Source organism: Falco naumanni, chromosome 2 (assembly GCF_017639655.2).
Source record: "Falco naumanni isolate bFalNau1 chromosome 2, bFalNau1.pat, whole genome shotgun sequence".
Lineage (NCBI taxonomy): Eukaryota > Metazoa > Chordata > Aves > Falconiformes > Falconidae > Falco > Falco naumanni.
Window position 1 is genome coordinate 17,957,851 of NC_054055.1, and position 16,169 is coordinate 17,974,019.

At 43.4% G+C, this 16,169-nt stretch overlaps 1 protein-coding gene across 1 annotated transcript in view; it reads left to right on the forward strand.

The window, feature by feature from the left end:
- The first annotated feature begins 13,403 nt into the window (after window positions 1-13,403).
- SACS (sacsin molecular chaperone) overlaps window positions 13,404-16,169 on the forward strand; it is a 59,859-nt gene continuing 57,093 nt past the window's right edge. The window contains exon 1 of the mRNA XM_040583463.1: window positions 13,404-13,603. The gene's annotated coding sequence lies outside the window, so the exon portion shown is untranslated. The remainder of the gene's footprint in view (window positions 13,604-16,169) is intronic.

A 16,169-nucleotide genomic window follows, 5' to 3' on the forward strand; every position in this document is an offset into this window, starting at 1 on the left:
GCTGAAGTTGTTTTGCCATAGTTTGAGTCTCAGTTTTATATGTGGGGTGGCGGGGTGGGGGTGGAGGGGAATGCTGCAGGCACCTGTGTTCATCACTGCAGTTGGTGGAAACAGGCTGGGAGAGGCTTGGGCTACAGAGACTCTTGAAGGCTTTGACATCTGCTTAAATGGAGCTCACAGTAGGAGTGGGCCCAAAATGACCTGCTTCTCATATTGTGCAGTATCACTGCAGGCAAAGGAAGCTGAGGAACCAGATTTTCAGACACTACAAAGGGCACTATTGTGTGAACACTCCGAGGGTATTGAAGGGAGAGGTCCAATCCTGTATGGCATTTATACAGGTGCTTAATTTCAAACATGAGAATAACCATGCTGATGTAAATGAATTGCTTATGAACTTAAAATTAAATGCATGCTAGGGCACAGTCTTACCAAATCTAGCCCCTGGTTCTTTCTAACTGTACAACTAGACCAACCTGTTCCTCACCTTTCTCTTCTGCAATGGTGATTAATTTGCAACGAGTTGGTCTCTCACGTAAGTTTTAAAATAAAAAAAAAACCCAAACGTGTGTGACAACTATTAAATTGCAGCATTGACCAAAACTAACAGGGTGGCTAATATGCTGCTACCTGCATCGGCCTTTCATGTTGATGAATATTGCACAGGTATGTGTTGCTTTCACTACCATGAATCATTATTCATATTAACAATTTGGCTGGAGCACACCCATGCCTGAAGTCATCTGGATGCCTACCAAAATGCAGCTCGGAATATGCTTCAGTGAAAGAATATGGCAAGCGCTGCATGGAAAGAAAGTACAGTGCATGTCCGTGTGTGCAGGGGTCCTGCTGGCACCAGGGTATCTGCACTTCCATTACAATTTTAAGAGCAACTTTGCAAAGAAGTGACGGTAATCGGGTTTCTGAGGTCTCATCAGAGACAGGATGTTTTTTCTGAATTATTCTGAGTATTTGGTTAATGCCATTTTTTCTAGTTCTAGCTCCATTAGTATTTTTAACTTACCCTCTACTAAAAGAGAAACATATGCAATGTCTGACTTTGAAGCACAGGGACACATAGCTGCAAAGATAAGACCATGAGTTCACAAATACCATTATTTTAAATATCTTATCCTGTAATAGAACCCCAAACACAACCACACGCTTTGGTGGACAAGCTACGAGCAGGCTCCGCTCTCTGTTGGATGTGATCCCGCAGTCTGTTCTTATTCCCAATGGGAACATATTCACTGAGGGGAAAAAAAACAAAACAAAACAAAACACAGTAAGCCGAGGCTGCTGTCAGGCGCTTGCTTTCCGCCAGGCAGCTTTGCGGGAGCGGCTTGCTCGGGCTCGGGCGGGGGCCGCAGCCTGGTCCGGGAATGAGGATGGGGATGGCGGTGGGGATGGCGGTGGGGATGGGGATGGCGGTGGGGATGGGGATGGCGGTGGGGATGGGGATGAGGGTGGGGATGGGGATGGCGGTGGGGATGGGGATGGCGGTGGGGATGGGGATGGGGGTGGCGCCGCGCGCCGCCGGGCCCCGCTGGCGGGGCTGGGGCGCCCTCTCGTGGTGCAAGACGGGGGTGCAGCCCCAGGGCCCAGCTCCCCGGGCCGGGGGACACGGGGCGGAGGGTGCAGGTGCGGACCGGCAGGGCGGTGAGCGATGCGGTGGCTGTTCCGCCATGCCAGCGCCGGCAGAAGCGTGGGTACCTGGCACCGGCTTCTGTAGCCATATTGGATGAAAATGTATACTATTCTGGATAACGGGTGCTTCTATTGACTGTGTATATACCACTTTCAGTCCTCTCAGTGACGACATTGTTTCAGCTGTCCCAACAGAAGAGATTTTTTTCCATCCCAGTCTGAGGGACATGCTCCTCCATCCTTCCTTAGGTGGCAATGCTGCACTTCCTTATCTCTTCCTGTATCACCACTTTTGTGGAGTTAACAAAAGCAAAGTGGCATGGTGCTTATATAATTGAATACTTCATGTTTGGTTTTTTTTCTAGTTTTTATTTTTTCCCTTCAAAAATACCTAAACTTTGAGTTTGAAGAACAACACTTGAAGTACTTAGAATAGCACAGTTTGGTTGGAAGGGACCTACAGTGATCATCTAGTCAACTCCCAACTACTCAATTCTAGTTTTATTAAAAATTATGAACAATGCATTTGGTCTGGGAATAAAACTCTTCAGCCATGACCTGAACTATCCTTGAGGCAATGTGAGAACAGTACCACATATAAATGTGCACTCATATACTACTCATGGAGGTTTTTATTGTCTTGTAGAATATCTAATGGAAATGCACCTACATGTGGGTCTTCAAGGCAGATAGCCCAGATGCCCATTTAAGCTTCCTAATGGAGAGATAAAGGGGCTATCATCATTCTTTTTTGACCTGTTTATGTGAAATTAAGGTAAAGGTGCAGTGGGTTTGGGTTTTTTGTTTGTTTTCTTGGTTTTGGTTATAGTTTTTAGACCAAGAACTACTTATAAGGAGGGATGAAGAATTTTTTCCCACTCAGCTTCCAAAGAAAGCTGTTTCAGCCATCTTGCTGAAGCATGGCCACAGTGCTGAGGTTGGACCCCCGGCAGGTACAAGGTATAGCAAGAGGTGGCTCTGCATGTGTGGCAGAAAGGAAGTGGAGCCTTTGCTGTGATATCAACCCAGAATTTTAGTCTACTGGAGGGACATATTTTCAAGAGGATGAACATGGAGAATCATGGGATCACAGGACTGCAGGATAATCTAAGCAGAGGGGACTGCGGGAGGCCTCTGGTGCAACCTTCTCTCACAGAAGGGTTAGCTCTGAAGTCAGACCGGGCTGGCGAAGGCTTCATCCAGCCAGGGCTTAAAAACCTCCAAAGACAGAAAGTGCATCATCTCTCTGGGCAACCTGTGCCTCTGCTTGGGTATCCTCATGGGGAAAAAAAAAATATTATCCAATTGTAGTGGTTTAACCCTGGCTGGCAACTAAGCACCACACAGTCACCCACTGACTGCCCCCCCAGTGGGATGGGGAGAAGAAACTGAAGGGTAAAAGTAAGAAAGAAACTTGTGGGTTGAGATAGAAACGGTTTAATAATTGATTTTTTTTTTTTAATTGTTTGTTTCTGAGCACAACACCATATGGTCTGAGACATCTTTTTGGTCAGTTGGGATCAGCTATCCCAGCCGCATCCCCTCCAGCCTTCTTGTGCTCCCAACCTACTCACTGGCAGGGCAGTATGAGGAGCAGAGAAGGCCTTGATGCTGTGTAAGCACTGCTCAGTAGAAGCTAGAACATCCCTGTGTTATTGGCATTACTTTCAGCACCAGTCCAAAACACAGCCCCATACAGGCTGCTATGAAGAAATGTAACTCTATCCCAGCCAAAACCAGTACGCTAATTTTAACCTCTCTTCTTTCAGCATATACCTGCTGTTTCTCATCTTCCTGTTCCACGCTGCTGTGAAGAGCCTGGCTCCTTCTCCTCAGTGACCTCCCTGTTGGCACCGGGAGCTGCTGTTAGGTCCCCCGAAGTTATCTCTGCTCAGGCTGAACAAGCCCACTCCTCCAGCTTCTCCCTATAGGGCCAGTGCTCCAGCCCCCACCAGCTTGGTGGCCTCTGCTGAACTCGACCCAGTTAGTCAATGTTTCTCCTGTATTTGGGGCCCCAAATTTGGATGCAGTAGTCTAGATTTGGTCTAATGAATGCTAAGTAAAGAGGGTAATCACTTCCCTTGGTCTCTGGCCCTGCCACTGTTCATGCAGTCCAATATGCAGTTGGCCTTCGTTGCTGCCAGGTTCACTGCTGGCTCATGCTCAGCTTGCTGCCCACCAGCCCCCAGGGCCTTCTCCAAAGAGCTGCCCCAGGCCAGGCAGAATCAGCCTGTGCTGGCGCCAGGGGCTCTTCCTTTCCAGAAGCGGGAATTTGTATTTGTCTTCATATTTCATAAGGTTGGACCATACCCCCAGCCTGTCTAGGTCTCTCTGAATGGCCTTCTCTCAACTGTATTCATTAATCCCCCCAAATTGGTGTAATCTGCAAAATTCAATTAGAAATAGATCCATGCATGTAGGCAACGGATATGGCTACATGATTTTTTGCAGACCAACATGAGCTCACTCTTTCCCTGCTCCCAAGTGTTTATGTGGCATCCAGCCTAAGCTAATACACTTTGCCTCTCAGCAGAGCTTAATAGCTTGGGATCAGGATTGTGCTAATCACAGCTAAATAGCTTTTGGTTCAGAGCACAGGAAAATTGAGCTGCGTCTGCTTCAACGTCCCGTGTGAGTGTAATACGTAAGTCCACCAAAATGAATGTTCCATTAGCTCTGGTGGAGCTCCTGAATGAGAAACAGGCAAGCATGAAAGATGCAGTGTCTTGACAAAGTGGATCTGAACTCAGCGAAGGTGAGAAAATTGGAAGTGAGAGTATTAATCAATCTGAAGTCACTTACAAGGGCACTGAAAAGAAATCATTATCTGTCATCAAAACTGAGGACATGTTATCCTAGTTACCTGATAGATCATCATCACTGTTTGTGATTTCCAGCATGATTTCTGGTATATTGAATAATATACCCAGCAACAGCTCCCCTAGCCTTTGACAGTCTTTGGGCTGTGTGAGTGCTCGATGGCATAGACAGAGCTGTGCACAAAAGAGCTTCCAAGTGTGCTGGTGTGGCAGGTGACAGCAGCCTTGCTTCAGGAAGGAATACACCAAGGAAAGGCATGTCAGGGTCCAGATACCAGCCTATGATAACCTAAGCAGATGTTGAAAGTGCAGAACTAGGAGTCAGATGCTATGCAGGGCAGAGAGAAGCTGAGCTGAGCTTCAGGGAATTGATACTCCCTGAAGAGATGCCTGCTGGCTTCCAGAGGACTCTAGTTAGACCCAGAAAAGTAGAGTGACTAACAAAATGCACAGACATGAAGGGAATCTGTATATTTATAGGGATGACTAGGTTAATGATGTAACTTCTGCTCACCATTACCTTGCAACCACAGCAATTTATTATTAAGAGCAGGTATTATCAAAAATTCAATAGCTAATGTTGTTAAGAGTCAAAAATCTAAACACATAAAAGCAAACACTGGCCTTAAAGTTTCATATTCTTACAGAATAGCTAGAAACGCAGTACAGTACCCCTAGAGGAGGCCTAGAAACAACTTGGTGCTACACCATCAGGCAACCATTGCCTGGAGACACACAGGAGTGAGAAGTACCTTTGAAGGAAAGAAAGTATCAGAGCACCTATTAGAGATCAGTTTTTTCTTGTACAGCTGTCTTAGGTAACTAACAGAAAGGAAGCTTTTGGGTTTGACATTTTTGATGGGATGGGTCTGCTGGGGTCACTTTGGGCCAAATGACAATCTGTTAGGAAACGTCATGAAGCAGCTGTAGAGTGCACCTGAGTACAGTGCTACCACTGAGCCTGAGGGCTGACAGCATCACAGGTAGGGATGCCACTACAGTCATTATTTTATTTGTTACTGTATTATTTATTTTATTTGAGAACTTTGCCTAACATCTAATCCCTTAAGAGAGTCTACACTTCCTGGTAAATAAAAATATTCCTTGACAATGAAAAGGAGACAGACAGCATCACTGTAAGATTATAATGGAAAACTTCACTAATCAGAACCTTCCCATTTTGTCTGTCCACGTTTTGATGTGTGTGGCAGCCAGTTCCTGCCTATTTGTGGACCATGTGCCTGGGTGACAGGCTGAACGTGGTGTGGGTGCAGAGGCACCAGGTGCAGCTTCATTTTGGGAACAGTAGTCCATGGTCAGGCTGCGCTGGGCTCTGTGTGATCCTGGCAGAGGTCAGCACAACTTCAGGGCTCTCTCATGGCCATCAACCATTCCTTTCTGTTTTGCTTTCTACATATTTGTGTAGCCAGATGATACATCAAAGAAGAGAAAAAGCAAGGCCAGTTAGCAGCAAAATCCTACAAGAAATCCTGCTTCAGGCTGAGATGTTTCTGCAGATCATGGAGAAATCGCGTCTTCAGACCTTTGGGAACAACCTCCTGAAATGACTGCTTTGGACCCTCTAGCTGATTTCAAGGGAAGGGAGAACAGGAGGTGGAGGAGGAAAGGTGGGAGAAGAACTCCATTTATACTTAACTAGTATGAAATACTAGAGGTCAGAAATAAAAAGCCACTGACTTTTAGGTGGAGCCTAAACACAATACATGAGAGAAATTGCAAGATGGCAGGGAGTAGCTCTTAAGCCAGATGAAAAACAAATAAGGGAAGATGAACAAGATTTTCCCCATGAGTGAGTTGTCTGATAGCAAGACCAATACACTGGTGCACAACAGAGATGAAACACGAAGTAAAAGGCAAAGCTGGTTATCAAGTTCATGAAAACTAATTTAGGAAGGTGGTTTGGAAGGAAATACTTTTTGACTTTATACTCAAGGATCAGACTCTGCTAAAAAAGTGAAAATAAACTGTGGAGTAGCCACAAAAAAAAAAAGGAAAAAATGCGTGGAAAGATGAGTGTTTCTGGATGAGAAATGAATACTGTCCCATAGCTTAAAAATATCTTCTGCTTCCTGGCTATACATGGGTATTGCTGATGGTCAGTCATCTTGTTCACCTTCCTTTAATAAACAAGTTAGGCAGGTTTATCTCTTCTTTCAAAGTGAACACTGGTTTTCTAACTGTATTGCTAGGGCTTCTCTGAATCTGTTCTCTGCAACTTCTTGGCACCCTGCTTAAGCAGGATTAAATCAGAATCATGTAGAACCTTGCAAATAGTTCTCACTTACTAGTAACTTCCTATTTTCTGTCTCCTGGAGATCACACTTTCCTTCTTCATGGCTGCACCACACCAGCAGATAATGTTTATCAACAACCTTTATGATAATTATGATTATCAAATTTTATAGATTTTTGGAAGAAACATAAATAAAACTCATAAAATTACATTATATGTTTACATATAGACTGTATACATAATGTATGCATATTTTATATCTTTTAATTATTTACTGTAACAATTAATAATCTTTTCTCTGACTGCAGGATGGAGGCAGGGTGCAAGGTACAGGCTTGTTGGCACTGCAGTCGGACTCACGCCACCAGTCTGCCTTCAAGCCACAGCTCAGCACCCCTCATTTCACAGAGCTGGCTCTTCTACTCTGCCATGATCCCCAGCAAGCAGGTACAGGAGAGAAAGATGAGAGATCCCTGAAACGTTTTCCTTAATTTTACTTATATCTGTTGAGGTGTCTGGAAATTGTTACATATAGACGTTTTCCTCTTTCTCTCCTGAGCATATTTCTTTGGCATTTAAATCATGACAAAGTGTTAAACATGACTCTGCTTTGCCTGTTGAACATAATGATTAATGCTAGCTCTCGCCTATATTACACTCCGTGTGATATCATGTTTGCAAAGGTATAGCTACCATTGCTTAGGTAAAACTTCTTCTTGAGTAGGAAAATATCCCTTCATAAATAAACTAAGACTGGAAATGACACATTTCTGAGCTGATGACTGAGGAAAAGCCCCCAAAAGCACAAAACTAATTCTAAGTGGGTTTTTTTTTTCTCCAAACACTTGCCATAAAGCTCTTCCATGCTAAACAACAAAAATAAGCCCATAGCAAGACAAGCTGAAACAGTTATTTGCATCTATGTTCACCACAACAGAGCACAAGGGAATCTCCATGCTGGCATCCTTCCAGGCAAAAGCTACACAGAGCAGCTGCCTTGAAGTGAAGTATGTATAGAAAAATAGATAAAATGAGGAGTAACAAATTACCAGGGACATATGTTTTACCTAGACATTTTCAAAAATAAGTTCATTTAAGAATTCAGGAGTGAAATACCTGAATGACTGTCCATGCTTGTAATTTTTGCTTCAAACTCCTTTGGCTCTCACAGGGCTGCAAAGAGACCGCTGAGACCATTTTCCAGAAAGGGTCCCAAAAGGGAGCCGAGGGACTGCAGACTGGTATGTTCAACATCTGTACAGTGCACTTCTACAAGATTTCTTATAAAGAATAAAATTAGAGGACACATGAATAACTATGACATTGGGCAAAAGACAACGTGAATGTTGTAAGTACAAATCACACCCAATTGAATTGAGATATTCGAAATCCTGTCTACCTAGATTTCTAAAGGCATTTGAGTTCACTGCCAAAGGTTTTTGAGCAATTTTAAGTAGTCACAGGGTAAGACTACATGGATATCTTGATAGAAGGTTAAAGACAGGAAATAAAAAGTAGCAGTAAATGGCCAATTTGCATATACAAATGTGTATATGGTATGTAGTGTATATACATATGCATATATATGAACCTATTCCATTCCTAAGAAGCAGTGTAGATGCAATTCAGAGTTGCACCCTCATAATCTAAGGGCTACAGTCCAAACTATCTGATGTGACATGGCTTCAGCCTCCTCTAAGTATCTGCTTCTATATTGCAGCACAAACTAGTAGGCTGCAACAAGACTTTTACCATCCCATACTAAGTTAACTTCAGTAAGTAGTTCCCACCCCTTGCCCCAGCACAGCCACCAATCCCCCACAAGGTTTCCAAAGGTTCATCTACTGTGCATGCTGTTTCTTCATCCTCTTAAGGCCAGTCCACCCTGCTTCTTGCCTTTGCATCTTCCTTCTCTTTGTCTCTCCTCCATCTACTTCTTCCAGGTCTCTTCTCATTAGCCACCCTTCATACAGTCCTTAGAGCTATTTAACTACTTAGCAGGAACCAGCCACAGCTGCACCCTATCCACATCAGCCAACCCACCGCCCCTGAAGCCAGCCCACAGCTGTATATTATCAATGTTAATTAACCTGCCTTCATTCCTCTACACTTCTACAAGGCTGATTCTTCATGGTCCCACCAAACTGAGGAGCCAGAGCTGAAGGTCTCTGCACCTTCCACAGCCATTTTTGCCTTTGATGTAGAGTTTTTTCCCTCTGTAGGTGTTGCCAGTAGTAATCATAGAGAAAGCCCATCTCCTGAATTTGAACACTTGGTGTCTTCTCCACACCAGCTGTTCCCCACCTGCCTCAAGGAAATAGAGGGCTGCAGTGCACTGCAGTAGTTAATACATCTACTACCCTGGGCAAATGGGGTCAGTCATACTGCACAGCTCTGGTCAGGCTGCATGCCATGGGCTGACAGAGTTGGCATTTACATTTTAGTTAGAGGGTGATTATGTTTCATTATTGTTTTAATTTCCCTGCTCCTGCTTTGAATTCTTACTTGATAACCTAGTTTTTTCATGACTTCTCCTGCCCAGATGGTACGTTAAATTTTCTGTCATAATGGTGGTACAAATGCACCAAAACATATTTTTCTTATGATTCCATTAATATTTGAAATATGCATCTATAAATTTCAGTGATGGAAAGTATAGTTAATGAAAAAGCAGCATGTCAAGCTAATCTGAGCCTAAATTAAATTCTCAAAGGACTATAAAATTCCACACCATTGGTGGTGCTAACACTAACAGCCTGGGCTGGCAGCATACTAATAACTGGCTCTAGAAGACCAGGCTGGTATTTTAATCACCCAAACACTAATAGCCTGGCCTTGCTGGCATTGTAATTGTTATGGCACTAATAGCCTGGGAAAGATGGTATTTTAATCACCGTAGATCACAGCCTAGAAATGTTAATTTTTAATATTTCTGTCTTTTTATCAAGGTTAACAAGAGGTCTACTGCAGATATGATCAATTATAAAATGCAGAAATCACTATTTTAACTTTAAAAAATATCAGACTCAGGAGTCATGGCACTTACGGTACTGGACATTTTTCAGTTAGATCATCTTTTGCATCTTTCTTCTTTTTTTAAAATTTATTTTCCCTGCAGCACCTTTAAACCACAGGTGAGTGAGTTGGGACAGCTGGAGTGGGCTGTGCTGAAGCATTTGCTATATTACAGTGATCTTACTACAATATCCAACTAATGCAGTCCCAGACATTTAACCTCATACGATAAAAGCCCACTCACTATTGTTGATATTTTAAGAAATGGATTCAGATAGTCAGCAATTCAACTTAATTTTAAGTGTCACTAATTAGTTATCTATTGAACACTCATGCATGTCGAAGAGCCCACTTAGTCTTTGCTGTTACACTAACGGGTACCAGACAGGTCACTAACAGATGGATTTTGCAGGAAGGTTTTACAGCCAAGCTTCATTTTTATCCCCTTTAATGTGAGGTTAGGAATGCTGGGGGCTGGGGAAGTGGATTAAAGAGAAAATTGCTGGGTTTCCTCCAAGAGCTTGTGGAGTGAAATCTTGCAATGCCCAGAAAAATTTAATCAAGTCGTCTAGGAATTAGAGCTCTCTCTACAAAAATTAACTGGTTAATATTTTGAATTCCATTTCATATTTCTCGTAATGGCTGCATCACCTCTTCTGAGATTTTCCACAAAGTTAAAGCAGTCAGAGCTCCCATATAACTTCTGATCTGTGCCCATTATGTCAATGCAATAGATTGCATTTTGGGGAAGATTTCAGCTCCCCTCATTGTGGTGATGGCTGTGGGGTGCATGTGGGTGATGAAACCATTTGCCCAGCCTGGAGCACTGCAGTGGCACGGTGTGTTGCAGGGGTGTGTGACGGCATGTGTTTTTGGCTGTCGCCAGCCCGGTGCTGGCTGGTGGGAGCCCAGCTCTCCCCACCCTGCCACGGCCACTGTGCTGCAAGGGGCAGCAGGGGATGTGGCTTTGTGCAGCTCCCTCTGTGGGCATCGCACAGAGGCTGCCAGCACCAGGGTTGTTGTGTGAGAGGAGGTGGCCCATCTGGGGAGGAGGGAGGTGAAACAAAAGAGGCAAAGCAAGAAGAAAGGTTCTGGCTGAGGAAGGAGGCGGGTGAACTTTATAAGGTGTCAGCCTTGTGGGTGACCCATCTGAGTAGCTGGCTGCACTTCACCCATGTTGGCACCAATAAAAGTTGTGTCAAACTCAGCAGCAGCAATGAGACTTCTAATTTTACCTGGTTTTCACAGCTGGGGTGGTGAATGCATCAATCAAATATTTATTTTTGCTTTTGTTTTAAAATGTCTCTGGAGGGGAAATTCAGCCTTCACCTGCTTCCCATGTGGGAAGCCCAGCTGCTCTTCCAGGCTCGGTTTCCAGACACAGGGCTGCCCTCAGCTGCCATGCTTTTGTGAGAAGATTGATAATAATGCTAGCAGTTCCCAATCTATTTTTCACTCTAGGAAGGGAATTTCAAAGGAGGACTCTTGATGCCTGCTGCTTAAAAAGGATTTGAGCACTTTGTGAGAGAATCATTTTAAAACATTTTAAAACATTCTCTTTTCAGTGTCCTGTCCTACATTGCCTTCTGTCCTCACAATGCTTCCTGTGTCATCCATGACTTCATTCTCACCCCTCTATATGGATTTTTTTCTGCTTTCAGCATCTGAGATTGATAAGCAGGGCTAATGCCACCCTGCTGACCTCTGTGGCCAGCACAGCCCGAGGCAGTTGCAACCAACACGCGTGCCCTGCTTGGGAAGCAAAAGGTGTCATTCTCAGCGTGCCACTGCGTTGAAGCCAACGCTTTCGGCAGCTAAACTTAGGGGCAACACGACAGCTGTGTGAGATCATTGTGCTGCAGGAGCTTAGCCAGTGGGGCAGGGTTCTGGAGACTGGCACTGCATGTTATCCTGGCTAAACAGTCTGCTCTGCCTGGTTACAATGTCCTTTTGTTTCCTTGAACTCAGAGAGGATTTCTTACTGTGACCGTGGCGAACTTTGGTAAAGCTGAGATATGATGACCAGAAAAATATGTTTTTCCTGGTCTCTGTGGTACAGAAACCAATACTGTAGGGCCAGTTTTGTTGCTTACTTATGGTCAGTACCTCTCGACCTTTCTCTAAATATTTAGACCAGTGCTCTCAACATAAGGATGTTGGCCTCCTCTGGTAAACTGCTTGTGATAACACAAATGATTTCTATCAGATGTACTTTAACATGAAACAGGCCTTGTAAGATTAATAAATCCTTTTATACAATGCTGCAGAGGCCTCTTGGTGTTCTCAGTGTTACTTTAACCTTCAGTATGAGAGAAGTCAGCCTCAGCTCCTTGGCAGGAAACAGTTTTTATTTTTTTTAATCAAAAGCAGCAAAGTCACAGTAAAGTCCAAGAATTCTCTAAGGAGCCGTCCTCTGTCTGTATGAAGCTGCAATAGCACTGTGTTTTCTTCCTGTCAATATTTGTTTTCTCTGCCTCTGCAGGTGTTACCCTGTAGACAAGCTATTTCTAGTGCATCCTGTGCAGCCAAGGACTGCAGAGGGGAAAAGGGAGCTCCAGACTCCCAAGAAATCCCTAATCTCACACTTTCAGCCAGTCCCAAAGCTCTTGGAAAGTGCTATAGCACTGAATATAGCATTTTAAATGAAGACTGCCAGGGGTTGGAACCGTGTGTTTCTGGCTGTGGGTTGCTGGACCATGGGGAGGGACAGCACTCCACACTGGCAGGTGGAGTTCAAAGCAGCAGGACTGGCAAAATTAGAAGAGCCTTCAAGGGAAAAGTTTCTTGGTTTTCCTTGGAGGACAACCTGACAGGTTAACATGGGTGACTAAGGTGAGAGAACGAAAAAAATCTTAGCAATGCCTTCAGTGTTCCTTTTTCTGTTAAAGGTTGTATTTGAGATCCCCAGTTCTTCTGAGGTCTGCTTTGTGCAGAGTTGATGACACAAGTAGGAGTATAAATGTGAAGTATCTAAGGAGCTAAATTTTAAAATGTGTAAGTGCTAACAGCTACCTGTGCCAACTTGGAAAAAAGAAACCAAACTCAGGATGCTACTGGTAGCACATAGACTTCTGAGCCTTGATGTAATCAGCACTGATGAAATTAATCTAAGGCAGTCCTACACAGTGCCAGCGTACTTTACTGTTGGTAAAGGAGAGAAGCAAAAGCAGAACAGTAATGGTATTTACTAAAGCTGCTACACAGACAGAAGTTTTCATGGGCAACTTCTTCAAATTGTGAACATTTTGACACAGCAGGATAGTTCAAGCATGAAATAAATAGGTAGAAATCCTGTTATTTCTATAATTTCAGCTGAAAGAAATGTCAAAAAAAGAAATAGTGCAGCAAAGTGTCAGGAAGTAAATCTGAATTAAACAGAACAGACCATAACATTGGATCTGTTACAGGAGATACTTACTTCAAATACATGTTATGCCTTGAGTAACACCTCTTCCAAACACCAAATTTTGCCCTTCTGTCTCAGTAGCCTTCTCCACCCGATGACTACCCCGTGCCTGCAGTTTGTATTGCACTCCTGAAACCTGAGGTTAGTCAGGACCGTGTCTCTTTAAAAAAAAAACCACACACCACACCACACACACAAAGAAAGAAAAAAACCCACGCTGGGAAGGGGGAGCTAAAGCCTCTGCTGCATTGGGCTGTGTGGATACAGGGTGGCTGCAGCAGTGGTCACGCATCCCTCCACAGCCTGCTGATTTTGCGGAAGAGGGGGGGAAGGATCATTTTGCGGTCCAGATGCTGTCAAACACAAGCAACCAATGGAAGAAATGGCACAATGAGCAGACAAGCATGTGGAAGCAGTTTATGAAGAAATAGTTGAATACTGAGCTTCACCCCGGCTGATGCTGTAAGTACGAGCTCAATAGCCGATCCCGTGGCCACTGCAGTTGTTTGTGGGAGATGTTTTATGGGTGTCCCTGGTGCTTTTTGCACTCACAGGTGGAGAAAGCATTGACCGTGACGTGTTTCATAGTGTATTTTGGCAAATAACTGTGTTGTCTGCGTCTCTGCAGGATTTTGGGGTGACTCGCGAGCTGCAGTGCGCTGGCAGGGTGGGTGAAGCATAGGACTCTTCGCACATGAGGTTGTTCTTTCCTGATGGCTGGCTGGGCTCTGCTCTGTAGATGTGCTAGCAGACTGCTGCAGTACCACCCTCTCTGTGCAAAGGCCTCTCTCTGAATTTCAGCGCTGCCTTCAAGCACTGGGACACACAATGCATTTTTTCATGCTACAGTGGCTGACTTAATTTTAAAAAATCCTAGAATTACTTGCTACACAAACTTACTTCATGCCAAGTACTCTATTCTTAATTTTTCTGATGTATGCAGTTGTAGAAAGCTTATGAAATTCCAATAGCTTTGTGTGTTACCACTGGGAGACTGGTTCATAACATAGCTCTCCCAAAGACAGTGCCAAGTATGATTTATTACTCAAAGGAATGAATATTTTCCTATCACTGGTCTGTTTCTAGCTGAAGTAGATGTATGTATTTTTAAATGTAAACATTTGTTCTCATGGAAATCCAGCATCTTGCTCTTTGGCAAATGATTTTGTGTTTTTTATTCTGCACATGCCCTAATGATCTAGTACAGCTTTAAAAACAAGTGAAAAAGCAGAGCTAGAGCAAGTTTACTGCACTGTGTTTCTCAGCAAATTTTTTTGGTAATCAGGCAAAAATTTTTATTGTAGCTAAAACTATGCATGTCAGTGGATTAAAAAACTAAAGCAACGAGTATCATCCTTGTTATTGTATGAGAATATTAATTTTGCTTTCATCTAAGTACTGCATGGTGATTTGCTCTAAACCACAGAATATGATCTATTTGATGGCCTCTGTGGTTGTACCTTGACACTTACCGAGCAGCTGCAGAAACCACTACCACTGGGAGATCTCACTCCAGCAGCAGGGGAGGTAACAGCAGGGTAGCTGGGATGAGCAGTGGTGCTGGCGTGTTAAGGAGGATGAATAGTTGATGCAAGGAGGAGTCCTCTTTCGTGCGTCTCTTTTTGGGAGCTGGCAGAACTGCAGCTCCTGATGCTGGTGTCTGCAGGTAGCTACACATTTCTGCCCCTATTGCAACGGTGGCCTCAGTGGGGCTGTAAGGCAGACGTTCCCTTACGCTGGGGAACCCACAAGGAAGGTTTCCCGTTGATTTTGGAGTTGCACTCACCTCGTCGTATTCTTAGGGGTATTACAGCTCCATCAGCTGTTTATTTGAAAAGCAACTTCTTATTGCTTGCTACCAGAAACTGAATTGTAAGAGGCCCAATTTAGTCCTTAATGAGCTTGTAACAAAATACTGCTACCTAGGGAGTGCTCCAGCAGTGAATGTGACTGCTGAGGCTGTGGTATTGTCAGTGCTCTTTCTGTTCCTTTCTCTCCTGTGGCTGGATTGTCACCCTTGAACACCAAGCAGCATCTCTAGCTGTAAACAGGATTTCCAAAGACTGAGAGAGTAATCATTTGCATTGCCATGTGAGTGTTTTAAGAATACAAAAAGTCAATCCCACATAGAGAATTTGTGTTCCCATGCTAAAAATGTGCAGGACCGTCACGTAATTTAATTAGATAAAATTGTTTTATAGTCTGCTTACTGTCCTGTGAAGACGGTGGGAAAAGTTCAGCTCCTGTGTGCTTCCATTGTTTTCAGTAGAATTACACTGGGGTGAATTTGGCATTTTTGGGGCTAATTCAAAAAACTTTTCTTTCTCTGTCCATCTTTCTTAATTGTTTTCCTGTTTGTCAGGCATTAATTATTATGGCCTTCAAGGCAACAGGCCCAGATTCATAAAAAAATAATACGAAGGACCTAAGATGCCCAAGTTAGAACCATGCTTGCCTGAGGGTCCCTGTAAAATCAATGGAAAAAACAGAGGCCCTTCCAGGAAAACTGATATGTTGCATACCTAAAATTAGCCAGTGGTCATTGTACTCCACAGTGTTTGGGGCTGCATGGACCTTGCTCTCAAAAGCACAGTTTCTAACATACTAGATGAGTTTTTATGTAAAAACATTAAAAAATGTAGGGTTTTCTTGAAGCGTTTTCTTGAAGAGTTTAGATGGTGTCTAGCTTTCCAGTTTGTTCCAAGGGTTAATACAACACATGGAATTGAGAAAAATGCATGTCAGACTTTGAAGTATTTGATCTGTTGGAAGACTTAATCTTTTTAGAAATATGTTAATTCGTTCAGCAATTTTTTTTGTTGTATACACAATTATTCATCAATTATTTCTGCCTCCGCTAAGAAATACAAGTCACACATTAATTTGGTACAGGTTTTCTCTGTAAATCATACTCAGATTTTTCCTATGAGTGTATATTTAATGGATATATTTGCATTTTAGTAGTCTTGAACTAAATCTTTAAATGGGGTGCTCTAGTTTGTTAACATTTTTCATCTTCTTCTTGATC